This window comes from Bos grunniens, chromosome 18, assembly GCF_055505025.1.
Source record: "Bos grunniens cultivar Pamir isolate PY7600 chromosome 18, Bosgru_T2T1.0, whole genome shotgun sequence".
Lineage (NCBI taxonomy): Eukaryota > Metazoa > Chordata > Mammalia > Artiodactyla > Bovidae > Bos > Bos grunniens.
In genome coordinates, this window is record NC_141182.1 from 25,610,164 (window position 1) to 25,624,606 (window position 14,443).

The window sequence follows — 14,443 nt, forward strand, 5'->3', positions numbered from 1 at the left end:
CAGCTCATGGCCGGGGTTCCCAGCCCCAGTTTTAATCCAGCATTGATGCTGGGCCTAAGAGGCCCAAGATGGGGTTGGGGGAGTCTCCTGGGCTCCAGCTGTATTTGCTTTATCAAGTCCTTGAGGCTCAAGCCTGCTGAGCAGTGGCGCCACTCAGCCCCACTGGGCAGGCCGATTTTATTTTCTCACATTTTCTTTCTATAGCCAACACACTTTGTAGGTGGGTAGACTGGCTTTGCTTCTCACTCGAGCACACTCCAGGCTTTCAGTTGCTCTGGGCACAGGCTCATGACTGATTTGTATAGGGGGAGGGATGTGATCCCAAACAGTGGCAATGGAGTGTGATGGAGTAAAAGCTGGGCATTCTCTGGGCAGCAAATGGTTAAGTCCAAGAGCTGTGATAGCAACACCTGTGTGCCCAGGGTCCAAGCACAGGCACCAGCATTCCTGTTGCCTTCTTTAACACACCCCACCCCCACGCCCCTGCCCCAGCTCCCTCCCAGACGTCTCAGCTGGGAGGGAATGAGGGAATGATGAAGACCGGGCAGCCAGTACCTCCAGTAAGGATGTGGTGTCTGGGCAAACTGAGACCATGAATAAGGGACAAGGAGTTGGCTGTGCGAATTCAGCTTTGTTCCTCCACTTCCCTCTGGCCCATCCGAGAGGCTGTCCTCCTAAAGACAGGAGGGCTCCAGGCAGACAAGGGCAGTGTCTTAAGCACGTAGGCTCCAGAACCAAACCACCTGGTTCAAGCCCTGGTTTCACCAACTGGGCAACTTACCTAGCCTCTCTGTGCCTCTGTTTTATCATCTGTAAAGTGGGGACAATGAGCTATGAGGAAATATATTCGGAGTTCCTGGAAGAGGACCCTGCCTGTGGGGTGTACCCCAAACAGGCTGGTTAGTAATCCACATCATTTCTTTCTTTCTTTTTGCCTGTTTCCTAAATTTTCTACAGGGGTAGAAATTTTTTCCTAAATTTTCTATAGGGCCCAAATTTTTGGCCACAGGAAAGCCCTATTTTGAGCCATAGACTGAATTTTGCATTTCCCTGAATCTCCCAACATTTGAAGAGAAGAGGGTTATTTGAAGCCCCAAGAGGTTGATCCAAAGCCATGTGACCCCACATTGGACAAACACAGGGGTGGGGATGAGGGCCAGGCACGCAGGCCACTCACTGAATCAAGAGTGAAGCAGGAGGAGCAGGTGAGGCTCAGAAACAGAGACAGTGCATGGAGAGGGCCTGTCTTCCTCTGCCCCAGGGGGTCACTGCAGCCAGCACAGAGCAGCCAGGGAGAGCTGGCCAGGTGGGCCAGGGGCGGGGGCCCGCTTTCCCAGGAAAGAGGACAGCAAGGGCACGGCCTGGCACCCTCAGGCTGCCTCTGAACAACCACACAGGAGATGAAGTTAGATCCCCGGGTTGGGAAGATCCCCTGGAGCAGGAAATGGAAACCCATTCCAGTATTCTTGCCTGGAGAACCCCATGGACAGAGGAGCCTGGTGGGCTACAGTCCATGGACCTGCAAAAGAGTCGGATATAACTGAGTGACTAAACACACACCAGGTATATATTGCCTCCTGGGTGCAGCCCAGACTTCAGGACCTCACCCAAGCATGCCGCTGGGAGCCAGTACTTGAAAATTCTCACTCAGGACAGAGACTGGGAAGCATGGGAGCTCCTAGCTGTGCTGCAAGACAGTTCATGATTTGGAGCCTCAATTTCCTCCCCCGGAAATGGGAATAATGAGAGCTAGATAAAACCACATCAGTGGAAACATCTTCCTCGGTGCTTGGTGTACAGAGTAGAGGAGGCCCACACGCTCCTGTTTCTGAATCAGTAATAATATACTCAGGCCTGAGATTTACTCCCAGGAAACTCAGAGCTGTTCTCTGGTGTTGACTCTTCTGGTCCCTCGCCCACACCCCTTGTTTGTATATCACTTGAGAGTTTTTGAAGATTTTCACCTAAAGCGCTTTCACCCTGCTAGAACAGTATTTCCCAAACCCCAGCCACTCCAGCCACTTTGTGATTTTTCCCAGATTCAAGTGTCTCCTGTGCTATTATTTGCTCAATGCCTTTCTTTCAATCACCTCACAATTTTCTCTTTGCTTCAAGAGCAAACCTACATAAAGGAAATACCTGGAAAATAAAATAAATGCATTCAATGTGTGCTAGCTAACCTCACCTGCCTGGAAAGCTTGCTCCAAGGCTTTTGTTAAAGGAGTTTAGCAAGTGTTAGAGAAGTGCTAACCCACGCTACCACCTGTCTGAGACCTCTTTCTTGAAACTGGCAGAGGATAAAAAAAAAACGAACTGAGACTCGCTTCTGTGTAGCATGACCCCAGGGTGGTTAGGGGTGTTTTGTGGGGTGTCACTGCCATCATTCTACTTGTCGTGGTGGTGTGAGTCCACACCGGGAGCTTGTTGAACCTCACTGCAACATCCTGAGTAGATATCGCAGTCCTCATTTCACAGGTAGAAAAACTGAGACCCAAATGAATTTGTCTAAGATGACATGGCCATGGCAGGACTTGAACGAGAGACCGTGTAGTCTCTGTGTCTTGGGGCCTTGACATAACCTAGAAGGATGGGGATCCTTGTCCATGCTGGTTTCCCGGGGAACCTCTAGCAAAATCTTCACTCCTCCCACACCCCCAGTTCTGCTCCTGGGAAAAGGGCGGGTTTGACAGAGCCAAAGGCAGAGCCAGAGGAGAAGGAATCCGGAGCTGGGAGGAGGCCCCAGAACCTCAGGCAACCTCACAGCAATCGTCAGATTGGTGAGTTCTTTTCAGATGTTGTTGGTGAGTGGCTGGCATCTGTAAGAGTCCCGGACCTCTCCACTGGCCGGAACACTGAGGTCTGGGCCAGTTTGCCACTCAAGACAAGGCCCTGAACGGTCTCCCTGAATGGTCTCCCTCCCCCCGCTGGTCAGTGACACAAACCAGCCTCCCCAGGAAGCTTCACATCAAAGGGGACAAGCCAGGAGGGGTGGAGAGGAAGGAGATGGGGCCCCCCTGCTCCCTCTGCTTCCTCCCAAGGAGACTGGGCCAGGGGCCATTTCCGATGGATGTGGAGAGCCGCTTTTAGGAAGATGACATTCCAGCCCCACCTCCCAATGCGAGCCCCTCTCCAAGACAGCTCTCTCTCTGGGCTGCCTTCCTGAGCACACATGTCATATGCTACTATCAGGACTGACATGCTATACCCTGGACAGGCATGCCAGCCAGCAGTAAAAGGAGGCTGCAGGCTCAGCCCAGCTTCCCCTCCCTCACTGATTCATTCAACAAACATCTGAGCACTTAACTCTGTGCCAGGCGCTGGGCAATGGGGACACTGTGGTCAACAAGAACAGCCTGCATCTGAGGAGTTCATAGTCTAGGAAAAGTGACAGGGGCTGGGACACTCCCAACGCAGGGGGCCTGAGTTCAATCCCTGCTTGGAGAACTAGAGCCTGCACTCTGCAACTAAGAGTTATGTGCTGCAACTAAAGAATCCCGCATGTCACAACCGAGACCAGGTGCAACCAAATGAATTGATTTTCTTTTTTTTAAGTGGTAGGCATTGATCTAAGAATTCCATAGTTGCAGGTACAAGATACGAGGAGAGAGTGGGAGAGAAAGGGACTATAGGGTGCTGGAAAACCTATGGTGAGCTCCTGACCTGCCTGGGGAGGCTTTTAACAGATGAAGTGATTCTTAAGATGAAAGTAAAAGGGTGAGTTCTCTAGGTGGAGAGGGATGGCAGAGTGTTCTGAGCTGGGGGAATGGCATGTGCAAAGACCCTGTGGCAGAAGACAGCCTGCCTGTCTAGGTGCATGGGAGGATGCCTGGGTGGCTGGAACGCCCAGGGAGATGGCGACACATGCTGCTCAGTGAGGCTGGCTGTGTGCAGAGTCTTGACGGCCAGTTCAAGGGTTTGGTCTCCATTTTAAGAGTAGCAGAGAAAGACTTCCTTGATGGTCCAGTGGTTAAGACTCTGCCTTTCAATGCCAGGGATGTGGGTTCGATCCCTGGTGGGAGAACTAAGATCCCACACGCTATAGGATGCGGTCAAAAATTAATTAAAAAAAAAGAACAACCGTTATTAAGAGTCAAAAGAAAACAAGTGTCGGCAAGGATGTGAAGAAAAAAAACAAACCCTTGTACATCATTGGCAGGAGTGTAAGATGATATAGTTACTATGGAAAATGGGGCTTCCCAGGTGGTGCTAGTGGTAAAGAATCTGCCTTCAATGCAGGAGACCTGGGTTTGATCCCTGGGTTAGGAAGATCCCCTGGAGAAGGGCATGGTAACCCTCTCCGGTACTCTTGCCTGGAAAATTCCATGGACAGAGGAGCCTGGTAGGCTGCAGTCCATGGAGTCAAAAAGAATTAGACATGACTGAAGCAACTTAGTACACACACATCTGGAAAACAGTATTGAGGTTCCTCAAAAATAACAGTAACGAGGAGATAGTCAAAAGTTTTAAACAGAGAACAGGATAGGATCCAATTTTCATTTTGGAAAAGTCCTGATTGCCCTATAGAGAAGCCATGGGGGCAAGTCAAAGGAATTGTGGGGAGCAGGACAGAAAGTGAAGGCAAGTTGTATAGGAGAAAGGTGGTCTAGCTTGGGTAATAAGAGAGGTGGTGGCAAGACATCCTCAGAAAGTCTGGGATAACCTGATTCCTTGGTGATTGGCCGCCAGGAGAATCAGGGATAGAAAAGGAAAACAACAGCACTACCGTTGTGGGTTTGATTCTTCTACACAAACAGAGAGGAAACCAAGACTGCAGTGTATTTTGCTCTTGTTGTTCAGTCGCTCAGTCGTGTCCGACTCTCCTGTCCTTCGTCATCTCCTGGAGTTTGCTCAGATTCATGCTGACTGAGTCCGTGATGCTACCTAACCAGCTCAACCTCTGTCGTCCTCTTCTCCTCCTGCCCTCAATCTTTCCCAGCATCAGGGTCTTCAAATCTGATTTTTCACTTACTCCCTCTTCTTTAGCAAGCGTCACCTTGCTGACTGTCTAGCATGCCCCTGGAGAAAAGGACTATCATTTACTTCCCCAGCCCCTGACCGTCCAGCTGTTTAGTTGTCTCTATTTTTGCTTTTGTAAACAATGCCACAATGAGTGCTCTGTGGCTAAATATTTGTACCCATGCTTCTCTATATTACACATACTTACAGCCTTCCTTAAGTGAGGTTTCTAAAAAATGACTTGTCTTTGTTTTAGCAGCATTTGGCCAGCATTTGCTCTGTGGGGATTTCTACGCTTTGACCATCTGAGGATGCACATTGCTGGAGGAAACCTCACCAACGCCTAGAAGGTCAAAGCAGTTGTACCTTTAATATCCGCTGCCTGGGGAAAAAAGAAGACCATATTGAGTGAAGGCTATTATGAATTCCACAGATCGTTGAAATGAATTTGTGTCTCATCTGTCCTGTGGCCTCTGTGCTTCCACTTAAAAGTGGTTCCAGTCTGGCGGGGGTGGCGGGGTGGAACATAAGGATTTGAGGAAGACTTTGCTTTCTGCCAAGACCCTTCCCAAGAGTCCTCTCCCAAAGAGATGGCTGGAGAAGTCATTCCCTACTCAGAACCCCTGCAGTGAGGCGATGGGAGCCACTGAGCTGGAGGATCTAGGGAAAGTGGGGAGGGGAAGATGTGGGGGTGCTGGGGATGGCTAGAGGCAGGGGCTCTAGGGTCCCTGAGGACCCACCCTCTGGCTATTTCCTGAAGCAGATCTGAGCCTTGACAGCAACACTGGCTACATAACTTTGGGGCCTGGTGTAAAATGAAAATGTGAGACTCCTTGCAAAATTATGAGTAATTTCAAGACATTAAACTAAGCATGGGGTCCTTCAAAGTGTGGAGACTTTGTGTGACTGCACTGGCCACGTGCCCAGGAATCTGACCCTATGTGGCCAGCCTCTCTTTTCCAGAAGAGGTGCCAGGGGAATGGAGCAGCAGAGAAGAAGGAGGGAGGCCGTCTTGTGGGCAGGGCAGTTAAGAAAGGGCCAGGGGCCGGGCCAGCCCAGCCCAGCCCAGCCCAGCCTTGGCTTGTGGCTGCTGCAGCCGGGGATCCCCTGGGACCTCATTGGGGTTGCCTGTCAGGCTGAGGGAGTGGATGGATGGGGTCCAGAGAGAAGCAGACGCGGCCAGAGGCCTGGTAGAGAGGCATGCACAGAACACCTCTTCAGCCTCAAGCCTTGCAGCAGAGCAGGGAGGCTGATTCAAAGCCATCCCAGGGGGAGGAGGAAGGAGGTGGGCAAGGTCACCCTCAGGGATGAAGGGCATGGATTTGAGGGCCAGGAGAAGGATGCTGAGATTAACAATAGGGACTGCCCTGGTGGTCTAGCAGCTAAGACTCTGTGCTCCCAATGCAGGGGTCCCAGGTTCGATCCCTGGTCAGGGAACTAGATCCCACATGCTGCAACTAAAGACTCTGTGTGCAGCAACCAAGACCTGGCATAATAAAAATAATTTAAAAAAAAATTTTTTTAAAGAGAGAGATATTAACAACAATATGAGCACCAGCGGCCCTTCCTCAGTGTCCCTACCTCAAACCAGGTGCCAGCAACACCTGTACTGGACAGATGAGGAAACAGAGGCCCAGAGATATTAAGCAGCAGAAGTGAGAGGTTCCAACTTCCACTCACCTGCTCTTGCTTGTCCTGCAAGGGACAGATGGGGGAACAGAGGCCTGGAATGGTGGAGAACTGGCCACCCACTAAAGGTCCCAACTCCCAGAGCAAGGCTTCCCCTCATAGCCATTGCCCATGCCCTTGGGGTCCTCACCTCTGGTTCCACCTCCCTCCCCTTAGCCTGTCTACTGGGCCTGGGGACCTGGGCAGGTGTGTGTGTGTGTGTGTGTGTTTCTGTGTCCCAGACATGCAGGAGCTTCCTCTCCCCCCTACCCCTGCCACAGATCCAGAACTAAGGCCAGCTCCATGGCCACGTCGCCTCTCCCGGTTGACCTCCAGGTGTGTGTCCCTGGTACCTTGGTTACTGTTTCTGAATCAGCCATGTGGTGGCCCTTCCACTGTATCCGGGTTTGATCGTCCATAAAAAAATTAATGGTCCCTGCAAATAAAGAAGCACAACAACAGAGGAAGGCTTTTTAGACAATCAATTAAAAGCCTAAGAGAGGGATTATCTCATTGAAATATCAATTTTTAATAGCACTGCATCTCTGAGTTTCCTCTAAAAAAACTTTGCACAGCTCATTTGCCAGCCCTGGTTTATAACTTCATCTCTTTGCTGCTTTTGACCGACCTGAACCTCTGGGACTGGCCTTGGGGAGCCCAGAGCAGGGGCCTGGGAGGGAGCATGGATGGTCATTCATTCATTTGTTCACCCATTCACTCATTCATTCACCAAAGGCTCAGCGAGCTCCTGCTCTGCGGCAGGCATAGGTGCTTGGCAGAGCGGGGGGACCAAAGTGAGTCATAAGAACCTGATCCTAGCCCTTAGGGAACTCACAGGCTAGCAAGTCAGCACCAGCCAGGTGAGTACATCGGTAATTACAGAAGGAGAAGCCATCTGGAAAAATCAATGTCATGGGACTGAGAAGGAGGTTAATGGGCACAGGAGAGGGACTATCTGTGTAGCTAGTGAAGCCAGGAGAGTATGTGAAGGCGGAAGGAAGAGCACGCCTGGAGGCCCCGGGGCAGGCACGAACTTGGGGTTTTGGAGGAGTAGAAAGGAAGCTGGTGTGGGCTAGAATAGCGAGTGAGGGGGAGAGGGTGGTAGAGGAAGCTGGGCAGACAGATACCATCCTGACTTGCAGAGGCCCTGGAAGCCAGGGAAGGGGCCTGAGCTATATTTAAAGTGCACCAGGAGCCGCTGGCACAGTGGTAAGTGGCATCCTTGCTAGGCAGCGGTGGCCTGGATTCAGGAAGCCGCCAGGGGTCTCAACCTCGGTTTTCCTCACCTGTAAGGTGGGATGATACCGGTGGTCCCCTCACTGGGCTGTCAGGAGCATTGAAAGAGGTAGTAGAGGCAGAATGCTTGGTGTGGCTTTTTTCTAACCCTTCCCCTTAGCTTGATAGCTCCCTCAGTTTACCCCTTGGGGATTGGGCGATCAGATTAATTTTATCTGATAAGGGACTCCCACCAGACAAATTCCCAAGGAATTTTGTTACACTCCTAACTCCAGCTTATCAACCCAGGGAGTGGGTTGGTGGGGAGTGGGTGGTGGTCCAAGAGCAGACAAAAGTGCTTTGCTCTCTCAGTGCTACTGCTCAAAACCCATTCCATCCTGGAATTAAGATACCTTGGGCAACTGGGCAACTGGGTGGGTGACCAGGTGGAGGTTTCTGAGATGCGATGGACAGCAGAGACAACCGAGTGTGGCTGGGTGGGGTGGTGCAGAAAGGCAGGGATGGGTCTCGGACAGAGACTCCCACCCCAGTATGCACAAGTGCACTCACTCTTCCTGCCCGGACAACTGGTCTCCCACACAGATACGGTGGTGGGAGTCCTTGGACAAAGGTGGACAAACAGCAATACCGCTGGATCCCAAAGCCCATGCCGGGGCTTGACAAGTGTCCTTTCTAACTCCTACAGCACCCCATATGACATACGTGGAAACTGAGGCTCAGGTAGGTGGTGCTTAGTTAGTGGTATAGGTGAATCCACATCTCATTGACTGCTTTCTTTTTTAAAAAAATTATTTTATTTGTTCATTTTTGGCTGTGCTGGGTCTTCATTGCTGGGTAGCCTCTTCTGTATTTGCTGGGAGAAGGGGCTACTCTTGATTGTGCTGCTCGGGCTTCTCACCGTGGCGGCTTCTCTTGTTGTGAACACAGGCTCTAGATGTGAGGGCTCAGTAGTTGCAATGCACGGGCTTAGTTGCCCCACATGTGGGATCTTCCCAGACCAGGGACTGAACCCGTGTCTTCTACATTAGCAGGTGGATTCTTTACCACTGAGCCACCAAGGAAGCCCCTTGACTGCTTTCTTATTATAACGGAGGTTAATGTGTGAAAGTCACTCAGTCTTTGCAACCCTGTGGACTGTATAGCCCTTGGAATTCTCCAGGCCAGCATACTGGAGAGGGTAGCCTTTCCCTTCTCCAGGGGATCTTCCCAACTCAGGGATCGAACCTAGGTCTCCAACATTGCAGGCGGATTCTTTACCAGCTGAGCCACCAGGGAAGGATTATGACCCTATCACAATAACCTGGAGATTCCAAGGACACAGTTGCTGGGTGCCCTTGCATACACCACTTGGCTCTCTGGACCTCAGTTTAATTCATCTGTGTAAAGAGGTCCCCAAATCTGACTGGCCTAAGTTAGAGCATCAAGTTATCAAGTCAGGTGCTGGAGGAGAAAGTCTTGAGTGATCGAAAAGGAAGAGGGCTTGGCGACAGTGGTCACACCATTATTATCTTACACTCCCCCGCTGCCCTCTGCCCCCGAACATGCACAGAGCCTCTGCTTTGAACTGGGCCCAGATCTGGGCTGAGGGCTGTTAGCCGAGAGTACCTGGTCTTTGGAGCTGTCTGGATTCGAATCCTGGCTCTGTGATTTACTGGCTGGTTCCTTCCCTCTCTGGGCCTCGGTTTCCTCATCTTGCCATTGTCCACTTCTGGAGGTGATGCTTGTGCTTTGAATGATACTCACACTCCTTTCCTGGGGAAGGCGGGTGGGAGAAGGAGATTTCCACAGGCGGGGCCCTGGCCTTCAGAGCTTGAGGTCCTCGTGCGAGCAGACCGCTGCAGTCACTGAGGAGCTGTCAACCTGTCTGACTGCGCCATCGGCACTCCAGCCGTGGGGCAGATATGGAGAGGACGCTGTGGAAGCCAGTGGGGGCAGAAAAGAGGGGCCTGTCAGGACTTTATCCTGGAGCAACAGGGCCGTGAGACCAAGGCCGCTGGGGAATGTACTTAAGGGCATGTCTGAACCTCCCCCACCCACGGGTCAGGATGTAGAACAAGACTTTATCTGTCCAGCAGTGGAGAGCCATGGCTAGTTCTTTTTTTAAAAAAATAATTTTATTTATTTATTTTTGGCTGCGCTGGGTCTTCATTGCTGCTCTGGCCTTTCTCTAGTTGTGGACTTAGAAGTCGTGGCTCCTGGGCTCTAGAGCACAGGCTCAGCAGTTGTAGAGCAGGGGCTTAGTTGCTCCGTGGCGTGTGGGATCTTCCCAGGTCAGGGATTGAACCTCTGTCTCCTGCATTGGCAGCAAATTCCCTCCCACTCACTGAACCCCATGGCTAGTTCATGAGTTGGGGCGGTGGGCCCAGGATGTGCCTCTCTGACGTGGGGGGAGCCTGGGAAATGAGAAAGGCTGAGAAAGGCTTCACATTTACACCTCTCCTGGCCCCCTCCCAGAGCAGGAGAGGGGAGTCTGAGCACCATGGAGACCACTCCTGTGCAGCTGGGTCTGTAGGGCTGGTGGGGAGCTGGGAGGCTTTCCAGGGAGCCCTTGATCCATTGGGAGGCACCCGCCTGGGGCCTGGGAGGCAGCTGGCTGCTTGCAACCCTACAATTAGTAAACAGAGGAGTTGAGTGGTGGTGGGGGAGGCAGGGAGCGGGCTGAGAGCTGCAGCTGGTTCCTGGGCGCTGCCTCTGTCTCCGTCTCAGCACCCACTGTCCCAGAGGGTGTTCAGGATGGCTGGTGGGCCCCCACGCCAACCGGGAGCTAGGGTCTCGGGAGGGGATGGAGAGCATAAGGAGAGCCAGAAAAATAACACCAACAGTGAAGCCATCTTCTGTTGGGAGAATCCAGCTGCTACTGTCTGCCTTTCACAGATAAGGAAACGAAAGCCCAGAGAGGGGCAGGAGCTGGCCAGAAGACACACAGCCAAACAGAAAGCAGCGGGATCCGGAACTCAAGCTTGCCTGGAGGACTGGGAGGTGGGGACTCACTCCTGGGCATAAATCTCAAGGCAGGGACCCCTAGAGGCTGCCTGGTTGGGGCAACACAAACTTGATTGGAAATCAAGGGGAGGACAGATGCCAGGGCCCCCAGCCTCACGCTGCAGGGGGAGGAGGGGCTGGGCAGGGCAGTATCTGGCCCGTCAGGTTCTGCAGCTTGTCCGGGCACTCCAGGTCTGTGAGAAGAGGCCCTGGCACTGCTGCCCCCGGGTTGCTGCAGCTTTCAGTGACTGGGAGACTTCTCAGCTGACCAGTAGAAAGTCTTCTAGGACCGGTCCTGCGAGTATTGCAATGAAGCTGGAGTCGGAGTGAGGGGTGGGGGTGGGGGGAGCGGTGGTGGTGGTGGTTCTGGCTTCAACCTTCTACCATCTCATTCATCCAGCCATCAATCCTTCCTTCTTTCCCTCTTTTAAAGATGCTCACTAGGCCCAGGGCACTGTGCTGACTGCTGGAAGGTTTCTCTGCCCTCCAGGAGCATCTGTTGGGGCGGAAGAAGCAAATACACAGCCCAAATGAACCAAGTAGACTGAGCTTTGAGAGGCTGGTGGGACTTTGAAGGGGAAGGGGCAAATCTGAATGGCAGGAAGGGGGTTCAACATTGCTCGAGCTGCAGGGTCTGTGGAGTGGGGTGGGGCTGCAGAGAGCAGGGGCTGTACCACATGGGGCCTGGCCTTGGAGGGGTTGGGGAAGGTCATCATCAGGAGTGTGGGCTCTAGCTTCAGACTGCCTGACCTGGAATGCCAGGGTCACCACTAAGTAGCTGTGTGGCTTTGGGATAGTTCCTCTTTTGTGTGTGTGTGTGGTCTGAGAGCATGCTTTGTATGATCTGTTCCTTACCTGGTTCCTTTTTTTAAATAATTTCTAAAATTTTTTATTTTTTGGCTGTGCTGGGTCTTCATTGCTGCATGAGATTTTCTCTGGTTGCAGTGAGCAAGGGCTGCTCTTTGTTGCTGCGCAGGCTTCTCATTGCTGGGGCTTCTCTTGATGCAGAGCACGGGCTCCAGGGCACATGAGCTTCAGTAGTTGTGACATGTGGGCGCAGCAGTTGCAGTTCCTGGGCTCTACAGTGTGGGCTCAATGGTTGTGGTGCATGGGTTTAGTTGCTCCGTGGCATGTGGAATCCTCCCAGACCAGGGATCAAACTCATGTCTACCGCATTGGCAGGTGGATGCTTTACCACTGAGCCACTAGGGAAGCCGCCTGGCTTTGGGACAGTGACTTGCTCCCTCTGAGTCCCTGCATCCTTGGTGTAAAGTGAGATGACGCTGGGATGCCCTGCCTCACAGGGTCGTGAATCACACGGTGTGGCTCAATACACGTTAACTGCCCTTGGCACTCCTGCCCATGGTGACAAGGAGCTTGCAGGAGTTCTGAGAGGGAGAGTGACATGTGAACTTGGCCTGGCTGTGCCTCACAGTCTTCAGCCACCACCCCAACTCGGTCACTCACTTTCCTCACTTGTTCAAAGAAGGGACGAGGCCAGGGGCAGGACACGTGCCTGCTTCTGGGGACCAGGTGGTGACAGAGGCGAGGAGGGTGCAGGGGAGGCTGCAGGGAGTGGTGGGGACTGTGGTTCGTGGGTGCCTGTGTGCCCCTCCAGGGAGCACCTACCTCTCACCTCCACCGCTGCGGCCACGCAGGAGTGTGAGCCCAGTGTGGTCTGACCTGCTGAGGTCTCAAGAGGGGGAAATCCACATTTTTTATGAGGAAACTTCCCATTATTAACATCAGCAATGCATTAAATATCGTTTTTCAAGCACGATGTGAGCCAAGTTGATGCTTCTGTTTGGTAGATGTTGCTGCCATGACCCCCAGGATGCAAGGGCTCTGAGCAAGCCCTTGCTCAGAGGCAGCACAAGTTCCAGGGCCAGAGAACCTTCCAGCCCTGTGTCTGTGGCTGCGCTTCCCTCCCAAGACTTCCCGGCTCCGTTGTACATGGGAGGTGGGAGGCCAGATCCTCTCTTTTCTGAGGTTCTCAGGAGTGGCCCCGCCTGCAGACAGGGGCTGTAATGGGGCCCCTGCTCCACGCTATCTCTCCAGAGGTGCCAGGGAGTCTGGGGGAGCCCGTCGGGCTGGACGGTCTGCTCTGTGTCTGGGAATGGCAGGTCCGCCTGGCTGCCTGGGGGGACAGCTCTCAGGGCTGCTGTCTGTGAGTGCCTGGCTCCTGGCTCCCGGGGGTCAAAGGGCAGCACTTTCAGCCTTTTCTGGGGCCCACTTCCTGTTTGGGAGAGAAAACAGCAAGACCCCCCGCAGGAAATGTTCCTCTTCCCCCAGAGCCTTTTTTCTTTTCTGCTGGCTCTGGCTTGTGGGGAAAGGCCCATGTGGGGTTTCTCCCACTCCTCTCTCTCCCCCTTGGAGCCCAGGAGGGGACCTGGGGCATGACAGCAAACCCCACCTTGCCAGCATGGTCAGTTCAGTCTTGGCAACAGGGGACCTATTTATTATCCCCTGCGGGGCTCCTGGGCCTGCTTGGCGCCTCCTATCAGCCCCCAGGGCCTGTGGCAGCTGTGGGTCCTAGCACCATAGCCCCAAGGGTCCTCTAGACTGGGCCACAAGAGAGAAGTCCTTAACTGCAGCTGCCCACCCCAAGGCAGGGAGCCCCCCAACCTTGATCAATTGAATTTAACTTCTCTCGGGAGTTGGTGATGGACAGGGAGGCCTGGCGTGCTGCGATTCATGGGGTCACAAAGAGTCGGACACAACTGAGTGACTGAACTGGGTGCCAGGCCCTTGCTCTGAGCCCAGCCTCTCCGTGCTCACCTCTGAACACAGGGAACTCGCCTTGGCCTGTGGGCTAGGACAGTTCTGAGAGTGCCTGCTCCTGCAGAAAGCAGGCCCTGGTGCTAAGAGTTCATGTCAAACTCTCATCAAGGGCAGGTGACTCAAAACGCCCCCTCAACTTGCGAAGATTCAATAACGTATGCTACCATGCTTTGAATAACCTTTCCTACCAGATTCAATATACACTGGCTGGTTATAGAAGGTGTAGGAATTAAAAATCAAAAGATAAAATCTATAATGTCACTACCTAGAGCAGGGCTAGGAGAATGACGAAAGGGTTACAGGTGTGTTCATACCCAGCTCTGGGTAAATGCCCACCAGTCAGTTGCCTGAATGTCATCCCTTACGGCTGAACCCAGCTGGCAAATCCCTCCTCTCCAGGGCATACCTTCAAGTATTTCGATTATAATTCACCTTTACTGAGCTCCAGGTGAACTCATCTAATTCTCCTGATGACTCTATGAGACAGTTTACAGATGGAGAAACTGAGGCTCAGAGAGGACAAGTAACTTCCCCAAGGCTGCACAACCAGTAAGGGCCAGAGCAGATACCTGAATTCATCTGGAGTCAGAACTGAAGTCTCCTGCAGATTAAACATGCACCATCCCTTCTCGTTCCCCTCACAGGAGCTGGATTCCAGACCATTCATCAGTTCCACTGTTCATTCATTCATTCTTTCTCACATTCATTCATTAAGTCACTCAAGTGACTGCATATCAATATTCCCGAGCTCAGGTTTGGTGCCGGGGCAGGCTGATCCTGTCTGTCCCCCACATGCGTGCCTGCATCTGCCACACACTCA

The 14,443-nt window shown here is 52.7% G+C and overlaps 1 long non-coding RNA gene across 1 annotated transcript; it reads right to left on the reverse strand.

The window, feature by feature from the left end:
* Window positions 1–9,955: 9,955 nt before the first annotated feature.
* On the reverse strand, window positions 9,956–14,311 carry LOC147353299 (uncharacterized). The gene is made up of 2 exons (XR_015145516.1): window positions 13,943–14,311; window positions 9,956–13,078 (listed from the first exon to the last, which is right to left on the reverse strand). It is a non-coding gene; the product is annotated as an uncharacterized LOC147353299 (long non-coding RNA).
* Between the last annotated feature and the right edge of the window lie 132 nt (window positions 14,312–14,443).